Below are 11,233 nucleotides of genomic sequence, written 5' to 3'. Positions count from 1 at the left end.
AGGTTTATGAAGCTTGGAGTAATATCAAATAGTCTAACATACATGTAATAAGAGTCCCAGAAGGAGAAGAGAGAGAAGATGGAAATACAGACAAATAAATAAATAAATAAATAAATAAACGCCAAATTTGATCAAAACATCCAATTACAGATCTGTCCTGCACCCGGGCGCTAGGGTTTGGGTGGAGGGGTGGGTGGTGAAGTCAGGGGTGTCGCAGTGTGGACTTCTCCGTGTTCCTCCTCCGCCCCCCCCGCCGCCCCCCTCCCCGCCCCAGAGGCCGTATTGCTGGGCGGTGGCAGGTGGCAGCGCACTTGGAGGCTCGGCCAGTGGCGTACAGGCCTCAGCGCCGGCCGGATGCACCATGGTCCAGCTTACTCCTGTCCTGTGCAAAGCCTACCGCGGAAGCCAGTTAACCCTCCGCCTTGCCCTGAGTGGCTGTACCAACCAGCCTCTCTACCGTATTGTGGCTGCTCACAAGTGTCCCAGGGATGGCCGTTTTGTGGAGCAGCTGGTCTCCTATGATCCACTGCCCAACAGTCAGGGAGAGAAAATCGTTGCTCTCAACCTAGACTGGATCCGGCATTGGATCGGCTGTGGGGCCCACCTCTCTAAGCCTGTGGAGAAGCTTTCTGGGTCTTTCTGGCTTTTTCCCTCTGCATCCCATGATCACAAATACTGAGAGGCTGTGAAGGAAAGGGACATGCGAAGTCCTCTTAACATCTCAGAAAACAGATACAGAGGCTACAGAAACAAAAATGAGCTGACTTCAGTGAGCAGAGCATTGCGGAAAAGGTCAACACTTATAACACTTGTGCAGAGCTCTTAGTTTTATTAGATTTGGAGGTCAATAAATGGAGTTTTCGGAGTCAAAAACAAAAACAAAAACAAAAACCCCATCCAATTACAGATCTAATAAACTCAAGTAAGTCAAAGAAACAAAGTAATTTGGCACATCATAATCAAACAGGCAAATATCAGGAGAAAATCTTCAAAACATGCACAGAAAAATGGCATATTACATATAGTATATCAAAGATAACAATGGTAGAAAAAATTATCAGAAGCAATTGAGGACAGAAGATAATGAAGAAGATAATGACATGACAGCTTTAAAAAGCTAACCACAATAACAACAAAATTGCCTTTCATCCAATAATTCAATATTCAGAAAGAATATCCTTTAAAATTTAAAGTTAAAATAAATGCATTTTCAGGTAACTGAAAGCTTAGGGAATCTGACACCAGATGCGAACTATAAGAAATGATAACATTTTTTTAAGCTGAGGAACTAAATAGAAATTTGAATCTACAGAAGAAAAAACATGAACACTGAAAATGGTAAATAAATAAGGAATATACTCATCAGGTCTTATATATTTGAGGAAAAGTAATTCAGGGGATATAGGTAAAAAAGAATGGTGTGATGGGTTTTATGTTATATAAAGTTGTCAAGGAATGCCAATGCCTCACTGATAAGAGACATTTCATTATAGATCTAAAGAAAGTGAACGAGTCAGCCATGAGGATGTCTAAGAGATGAACCTTTTAGACAAAAAATAAACAAAGTAAAGACCCTGAAATGAAACTATGCTTGGGGTAGTCAAGGGTTGAGAAGGAATTCTGTGTAGCTGGTATGGACGGAGGGAGAATGGAGTAAGTAGTAGAAAATATGGACCAGATCAAGTTCCAGGTCATGGTGAGTATTTGGCTTTACTCTAAGTTTGACAGGGAGCTACTGCAAGGTTTTGAATGAAATGACCTAGTATATCTTTAATTTTAAAATGGTCACTCAGGTTCCTGCAATAAGTAGAGATGTGGAATGCTAGAGATGGGGAGTGGATGCAAAACAATCAAAATCTGAATATATTTTCAAGGAGGAGCCAACAGGATTTAAGGATGGATTTAATACAGAGAGTGAAAGAGAAAACAAGGATGATTTGCTAATTTTCTGGGAAGTTGATGTGATGAAGACTTTCGGTGATGTTTCAGTTAGCATTCATCAAAAAAACGGATGGCATACTGAAATTGGGTAATTTGAAAAGAGTTTAATAAAGGGAGGAGACTATTTACAAAGGTTGGGTCTGGGAAAATCAAGAAGGGTTTGTACAGGACTCTGGGGGCTAAAAACTGATGAGAGAGTGGTTGCCATTATAATCCCTAAGTCTAAGAGAAGCAGCAGTTACCACAAACCATAAAGAGGACTTCCAAAAATAGGATTGCCCTAAGAAAACTGTGTTCTTCAGTAAAGTGTTGCAGACAACACATGGTGATCTTAGTGAAAAGGATCCAGGGCCATAAATATCCCAGTATTATTCTCTTCTTGCTCTCTAGACCTCATTCTGGGGTCTCTCATGAAATCTAGCTGGAAGTAAGAGGGCAAGGGAGATTCTTGATCCAGTTCATATGGCTTAAGTCTGCTATGGTAGAAAGCAAAGTGGAAAAATTTGAATAATGGATCCAAGGCAGTTATTTGAAGATACATAACACAGGTAGAATGCCAAGAATCAATCATTAGACAGCAAAGAAATGTTCAGTAGTCTGGAGTTCAAGGGAAAGATTAGAACAAGCAGTATAAATTAGAGAATGCCAGCATAAATATGATATATAAAGCCATGTGGCTGGATGTGTAGTTTCTAATAAAACATATGTCAAAAGTCTCATATCTAGAGCTATCTAGAATTAGGTGAGGAAATGAAAGAAATCAGCAAATCAGACTGAGAAGGATTGTCTGGTGAGGTAGTAGGAGAACCATGAAAGAGTTCTGGCTTACAACCAAGTGAAGATTGATTCAAGAACTAGGGAGGTGATGGTGGCTAAGTTGGTTGAGCATCCCACTCTTGGTTTTGGGTCAGGTCATGATCTCAGGGTCCTGGGATCGAGTCCCACTTCAGGCTTCACAGTCAACGCAGAGTCTGCTTGAGATTCTCTCCCACCCCCACAACCCCTTGCACTCTCTCCCTCAAAACAAAACAAAACAAAACAAAAACAAAAAAGATGAAGTAGGGAGGTGATTAAAAAAAGTGTCAAATATTGCTCATAGTTTAGTAGGATAAGACCTAAGGAATGGTTACGATTTTTGGTGTTATGAAAGTGATTTTACTGAACAGTATCCAGGTCTGGATCTCACAAAACACCCAAATATTTGCCAGTTCCAGGAGACCTGAACTTCCTTTGACTTTGGTGCTCACTCCACTTTGAGGACCATGAAATCAACGTGACAATCTCAAATTGTCATTAAGTAAATTAGACATCTTAAAGTAAAACTTCCCAAAGCTTCTCAAGCACCAACTTAAATTTAGAAAGGTCTTTAAATCTCTATAATGATTGTTGTAAGGCCAATTGAATATATACACTGTAATTTGTTAGATTGGCTTAATCTATACATTTATCCTCTTGTTAATGAGTGTTAAACTTGTGGAAGGTACTGAACCGTGCTTGGTGATGACATATTACTCTATCAGTCCTCTCCTTTCAGTAGGCTTCTGCATACAGGGCATGTAAATACATGGTAGGACAAATTTCAATGCATGGTCTTCCTATTCACCTACCAACTTACCTCCCTGAAAAATAGTTATCTTTGTTATCTTAAAAGTAAAGAAGAGTAGAAACAAAATTTACTTTCTAGCAGGACCTAAATCTAAGAAGTATAAAGGCTACTATTTTGACCACCCAATTATATACTCATCTTCCCTCTGATCTGGATATAATTTTGTGTTTCATGGTGTATGAAGGTCAGTTACCAATATTATAGATGACTTTGAACTATAATTATTTATAATAAGAGCTCCCATGAGTTTTTCAATTCCTCAGTTATTTTATATTTATGAACAACTACCACACATTCAGTTTACTCTCTATGATACTGAAAATCTTTCAGGGACACTTTCATTGGTGCCTTTTTTCCCCACAAAGTCTGCAGAGGTTTGAAATCTTTATTAAAGTTTCAGGTCACTTTCTCACAATCTGTGTATGTTTAGCAAAGAAATGCAGTGTCCCTCCTGATATGGAGTATTTGGTTTTAGGCCCTCGTGAGAAACTTAACTGTTAAAATTGATTTTTTAGTCATAAATTCAGTAACAATTTTCCTTGTAACTTCTATAATTGGAAATCTCCCTTAACATTTAGTGTTGCCTTTTCAAAAAACTTGAATCATTGCTCTTGAACAACTCCAGGAGAAGAATTTTACTTCTCTTTGCCTTTCTTGTTCATCTAATTGCTTTCCTATTGATTCATATTTGGATTTCTTTCCGCTGTATTATGGATCCCATTGGGAAAAGAGCAAGCAAAACTTGTATGTTTGTTAACATTCATCACAAGGCACAATTCAGTGTCTACCACAAAGTAGCAATCATTAAAAATAGGGTAAGTGTATAAATTAAGGCAATCTAGTGAATTGGGGTTTGTTTACTCATTACATGAGATAGAAAGTATGTGTTTCTTTTTTATGTGTGTTTACATGTTACTAAACACATATCTGTTTCTTCTTTTCTTGACTATATGATAGTCAAATAGCTAGAGATCAGAATAATGTTTTACACAATTTTAAATCCCTGGATCTTGTCAGAATGTCTGGTGCAGAGTAGACACACACTAGCTACTAGTCGAACCTAATTGACTTGCCAAAAATTTGGACTGAAATTCTAACTGATTGTCATATCCTCCTGTAATTCAGATAAAGCAATGGAAGAAATATTTCTTACATGTCTCTTACATATATGTATATATTTGTATGTATAATATATATATATTTAAAATGCTAATATATGTATATATTTAAAATGTTAATATAGTGCTCAAAAGCTTCTATTCTCTTAAGTGGGAAAAGTTTGAAGAAATGACCCATATTTATTACAGTAAAGATTACAGGATTACATATATCTTAAGTCACTAATATTTTAGAGAATATGACAATCTAAAGATCTTCTCCCTTAAATCATCCACATATACTCATGCACAGTTTGATTCCAAAGGGTTCACAAACCCTAACTTTCAGTATCCAAGGGTCATAGATAAAAGCACAGATTTATAGCAATCCATATGAAAAGATCCCAATACATCACTTCAATCCTTGACTGAGGAAACCATGTTTCAGTATACATCCTTAATAATCTCAAAGTATAATAACAATAATGTTGATAAAAATAATAATAAAGTAATATGTGTAGTATCATGCAAAGGAAACAATAATGAATTTGGGATTAGGTATCCTACATTCAAATTGTATAACACTGTTGAAGTTTTATTCTTCTTTGACTCAGAACATCAGCCCACATATTGGACATTGTGGAGAAACTACTGTAGGCACTCAGTAAATATGTGTAATCTGACTAGTAATTATTTTCCCATCTTCTGTCTGTGATGGTTAAGCTGATAAACCTGAGTTATAATAATTTATTCCCTAATAACATTTTCTGTTAGTTCAATATGTGAACTTTAATTTTAAATTCATTTTAAATTTTGTTTTTAATCTGACTTTAGATTAATAGTTTTAATATTTAACTTTACATTTACCATATCATTTAGTGAGATGCATAATTGGGGTTGACAACAAATTAAATGAATGTATTCAGGAAATAATTCTGTATAATTTTACTCCCCCCCCCCTTTTCTACTCTTGAAGCTGACCTTACAAAAAATATCAGGGTAGTGCAATTTGAGGCACATGGAACTTGTTTTACTGTTTAATTCATTGGCACTTGGCATCATTTTTTGTTTTTCTTCTATCCTGATAGTAGGTAAACATCCCCAAGATGTACGAGTTCAGATAAATTCTCAATTTTTAATTTTTTTCTTCTTTGTTCACAATTGAAAATTAAAGCAATATTAAAAGTTCAAGATACATCAATATGACCTCACATTTCTTTAATAAAATAATAAAGTAACTTCACACTTCTAAAAAACAGTAAATGTAGGGACGCCTGGGTGGCTCAGTTGGTTAAGCGACTGCCTTCGGCTCAGGTCATGATCCTGGAGTCCCGGGATCGAGTCCCGCATCGGGCTCCTTGCTCGGCAGGGAGTCTGCTTCTCCCTCTGACCCTCCTCCCTCTCATGCTCTCTGTCTCTCATTCTCTCTGTCTCGAATAAATAAATAAAATCTTAAAAAAAAATAAAAATAAAAAAATAAAAAACAGTAAATATATAACCTTATTTTTTATGCGAACCAATGACGCTTAAAATAAAGTTTAAACAGCAGTCAAATGTAGATCACAATGGTCAAATTTTACATGTACTATAGTTTTCTGTTTTCATCTCAATGATGTAAATGTTGACATGTTTATCCAATGAATTCTAATCGTGAATGATTATGACTCAATTGTAGCTACACAAATTTTAAAAATATAATTTTAAGTTGTAAAATATCAGTGAAATTTACAGTAAAATCCAATTTATATCAAATTCAAAATTACACTATATATATAGTGAGATTATAAGGAAAAAAGAAAACATAAGATATTCAGAATATCTGTGTTAAGACTGTGAACAATATCAGGAATACTCTCAAATTGGCTTGTGTGAGTACATAGATTCTTTATATTCCATATACGCATTAAGTATATTCTTTGATATGCATGAAACATATCATTAAAACAGAATAAAAACATGTAAAAGGCTGAGTTCCAAACTGAGAAAGAATACATCACACTTGTAAAACCCTTTCTATATGCAAAGCAATATATTTAGAGATTAGTCATACTTTTTTCATAAACATTTAAGTATTTGTATATCCATGGAATTAAGAATAACACTTTGGTAAAGTTCCAAAAATGTTTTTGTGGATGGCAGCTTTTAACCATTCAACTAATTGTCTCCTCAAAATTCCTGACATTTCTAATTCATATCTTTGGCCAACAAACTTCCTCTACTTAGGAAATGGATATTTTTGCAGTATTATCATCTTAGTTAATTGTCCACTGACATATTATTATAATTAAAAATGCATTTTAATGGTTCATTGCTTTAACCAGTCAGTTTTGTAAAACACTGTTGTTGAATTCCAGAGAAGGGGGCTTTCTATTTTTAAATGTTATTTGTATAGATAATTTTTATTATTTTAAAGTCTTTAAAATAGTTTAAAGACTATTTAGAACTATATTAATTTTACATTTTCTACAATTAAAAATCGATCCTTTTCATTTATGTGATCACAGATGGCCAGTCAGTTATTGACCAGAAGAAAACTGGAGAAAATCTAAACATATTTAAAAAAGGGTACTTTCGGGCGCCTGGGTGGCTCAGTTGGTTAAGCGACTGCCTTCGGCTCAGGTCATGATCCTGGAGTCCCGGGATCAAGTCCCGCATCGGGCTCCCTGCTCGGCAGGGAGTCTGCTTCTCCCTCTGACCCTCCTCCCTCTCATGCTCCCTGTCTCTCATTCTCTCTGTCTCAAATAAATAAATAAAATCTTTAAAAAAGGGTACTTTGTTGTCTTTTCCCTTTAAAACATTATATTGTAGAGAGATTTTCTATTTTAATTTAAAATATTGTTTGAGAGAACTAGTAATGTCTGGCAAAATATGGTTTTGTTTGAAGAGTACTTAGAGCTCTGTTAACTTTAAATTTACTGCAACTTAAAAAATCCTTTTTATCTATGCAAGCACACAGTTGGCAAGTCTAGGTAAATGACAAGATTGTGCGCAGTATTTAACAATGCACCGTACTGCAAACAAAAAAGCAGGTTTTCATTCATGTAATCATTAGGATCTAATTAAAAAATTAAAAGTCTTTCAGCATTTTGACAGTTCTGTATGCATGTCATTCAAGAAGATATGGCAGGTAGATTAAAAAATTAATCTCTCAAAAGGCAAAATATTCAACATAAACTTAGTGGCTTAAAATGAACCAGTGATGTTTGTCATTCTTGTTATTCTTATTTGGCTGCATAGTTTCCACATTAGTGCTTAAATCAAACCTTTTAGCATTGTCCTTAAAAGCCCACTTAAAGCCTTTTATTATAGCACAAGACTTCAGTTCTTGGTGTACCTATGGGCTCAAAGCAATCTGATTCATGCTTATTCAACTTCCCTTTCCTTTGCCTCATTATTTTTCAGATATCCTACGTCCACCTCATAATTTTCTGATGCCGTAATTCTCCTTAACTCCTTGTCTCCTTTCTTTCTATCCTTTTCTAAGGGAATTCTTCTGCATTGTTTTTTTTTAATAATTTCTTCTATTATTTTACCTCAGTATGTTCTTTATTAAATAATTCTTTTCCATGAATTTTACTCTTTCTCTTTGTTTACTCTTTCAGTTCAGACAAAAACACACTAAAGACCCTTCATGTCACCAGTGTTTTGACATTTCTGTGTGCAAGGTGTCATCTCTACAACATTTTTCATCCCTTCCTGAGACCATTACAAGCTATTTTTTGTCCTTATTCTTGTGCTAAAATTGCTTTCTCAGAGTATTAGCTTCTGCTAAATTATATGAAATAAAGAAGAAAAAGGAGCATACATGGATGGCGAAATGGAGACCCAAGGAAATAAAAATATCTGTTTATTGTAACAAATATATTAACAAACATGGATTCAGAACTTGACATCTACGATTTCTCATTGGGTAAATTTATACAAAATGTAAAACTAACCTACATCATAGTTTCCTTTCCTAAAAAGAATAAATTAATATTAGCTTTCTTTTTTGCTGCATTGTTGTCAGTTAAATAAAATAATGTGTTAAGATTTTATGCAAGTGACTGCCAAAAAATAAGCACAAGCCAAATATGTGTGTGTGTGTCTGTGTGTGTGTGTGTGCTCCTAGTATTAAAAATAATCTTTTGGCATTACTTAACCAAAAAATCTTTTGGTATTACCTAACTAAAGAGAGAACTGATTTAAGTTGAAATAAAACAACAATATTCAGTGTCTGTAGAATGAATAATAAGCATATTCTTGTCTCTTAATACTGATATGAAATCTATATTTTTAATTATAGACAAAATTATTACTCATCATTGGCAGGAAACTGTAATACCTATTTATATGACCATCTAATAAACAACCTTAAATCCTATCACATTTTGGGATTCCAAGAATGGTAAATTCTGTAGAGTTTAAATATAGTTAATCTTCGTTTAAAATTGAGTCATGCTATTATATTTTATTGATACATGTAACTATCAATGAAAGCAGCTCCTGTCAAAAGTGAAAACTAAATAAATGATCATTTGTATTATAGGTGTTGGTTAATTTCTTAATTTTTAAAAATATAGATGATATATTTTCACTTTTTTTTATCATTTAGGAAAATATGTCAGCATGACCAGAATTTTCCCTTCATATAAGATCATAGAAGTAAAAATAATTTTCTATACAGGTCAGTGGACTAATAATTACAGCCAAATATTGCCAAGGTCACAATATGGCATTTCTAACACAGGACTTAGAATATAGTCTCAAGAAGTCCATCTTAACTAGTCAAAGTATCATATTTTCCAAGTCCTTATTATATGTATATATATATGCTCAATTCCATAAGTATATCATAATTTAGAAATCTAATTTCTAATATAGCAGTACAGAAGGAGAATATATAAATCAAATTATATGAATTCATAAGAGTAATTTATTTAATCTGAGACTGTCATAGGGTGGACTGATTCATGTCTTGGTACCATGCCTCTTAGCATTCATTCTGAAGAATTAACTATAATAATAGAAACAAAGAAATCAGGAGTTGATAAAATCATCCACTGATTCTTTAATATTTTGGGGGTTATGTAACTGTCCCTCATAGAAGCTATCAATAATCTTTGAATAAAAATACAGATATGTGCAAGGAAAAACAACTTTTCCACAAGTCCTAGAACTGCATTAGCAAAAGTAAAAGGGACACACACACACACACACACAATCTCAATATGATCAGCCTTGAAGATTCTCAGAGCTATACACAACTTGCCTATATCTCTGGTCATACCAACACAAACACTCAAGTTCCTGTTCATGAGAGTCCATCCATCTTCATATGCTTTTCATAAATCCTTCATTCTCCCTCCCCTTCCAGAAATGTCCAAATCTCCAAACCCCCAAAACAAGATATAAACAAGACATGATCACTGTCCCTAAGCAGTCACCAATAATCTTATTTTTATTGTTTGCATAATATAACATTAATATTCTGAGTAAATCTGGACAGTAAGTCTTTCAAAAGTCTTTGAAGATTGGCTGATTAATTTGTTAATTGATTGACCTCATTGGCAGACCATCCAGGTGAACTCATTCTGAGAACTTTGTTTAATAAAATTGTATGCTATTAAGCAAAAGGTTAGCCTTTGTAATTGTTTTCATTGAAGAAATATGATTTTCCAGTACCCCCCAAGGGCCTTGCTTGCTTTGCTACAATTAGTGTTTCATTTCTAAGGTCCTTATTTTGATGACCCAATGCCCCTCAATAAGCTGAAAAATATAATCTTATCTTTGGGGAAGATTTTAGAGATAAGGGTGGAGGCTCTTACTTCAAGTAGATAAAATATAAGAGAAGTTACATTTATTTAAATTACAAATTTGAATTTCATTTTGTACGGCAGCAGAAACCAATCAATCTTCATGGGAAACAAAGAGTGTGAAGCGTATATGATGGAAGCAGCATTTAAATGTGATGCAGTTTTATAGAAGCACTTGTTATAAGAGTGCCACAAGACCGATTAACCAAGTGTTTTATATTAATGTATTTTAGCTTCAGTAATTTTTACATGAGCTACAATCTAAGTATTATGTGTTTAAAAAAGCAAATTTGACAGAGACATAAGAAAAGATATTGTAGAATGCATATTTCCTTGCAATAGAATCTAATGTGGGATATCAGAAATTACAGTTTATCATTCCTAAGCAAAATGTAAATTTAAAAAAAATGATTCCAAAGTGCAAAGTGGAAAAATTGATTTTTCGATCTATAAAATGCAGACAGTCTGCAACTTACAATGTTTCAACTTACAATTTTTCAACTTTTACAATGGCGCAAAAACAATAGGAATTCAGTAGAAACTGTACACTGAATTTTGAATTTTGATCTCTTCCTGGGCTAGTGATATGTGGTACCATAGTCTCCCACAATGCGGGGTGATGGCAGTGAGCCACAGTTCCCTGTCAGCCACATGATCATGAGGGTAAACAACCAATATACTTACAACCCTTCTGCACCCATATAACCACTCTGTTTTTCACTTTCAGTACAGTATTCAATAAATTACATTAGATAGTCAAAACTCCATTATAAAAAGGCTTGGTGTTAGATGAT

The 11,233-nt window shown here is 34.2% G+C and overlaps 1 pseudogene; it reads left to right on the top strand.

Moving 5' to 3' along the window:
- The first annotated feature begins 361 nt into the window (after positions 1-361).
- On the top strand, positions 362-764 carry LOC118009668 (annotated as a pseudogene).
- Positions 765-11,233: the final 10,469 nt, after the last annotated feature.

Source organism: Mirounga leonina, unplaced genomic scaffold, assembly GCF_011800145.1.
Source record: "Mirounga leonina isolate KUSES-001 unplaced genomic scaffold, KU_Mleo_1.0 Mir_127, whole genome shotgun sequence".
NCBI classification, from domain to species: domain Eukaryota; kingdom Metazoa; phylum Chordata; class Mammalia; order Carnivora; family Phocidae; genus Mirounga; species Mirounga leonina.
Note: the sequence above shows the minus strand (reverse complement) of the source record. Positions and strands in the feature narration are given on the sequence as shown.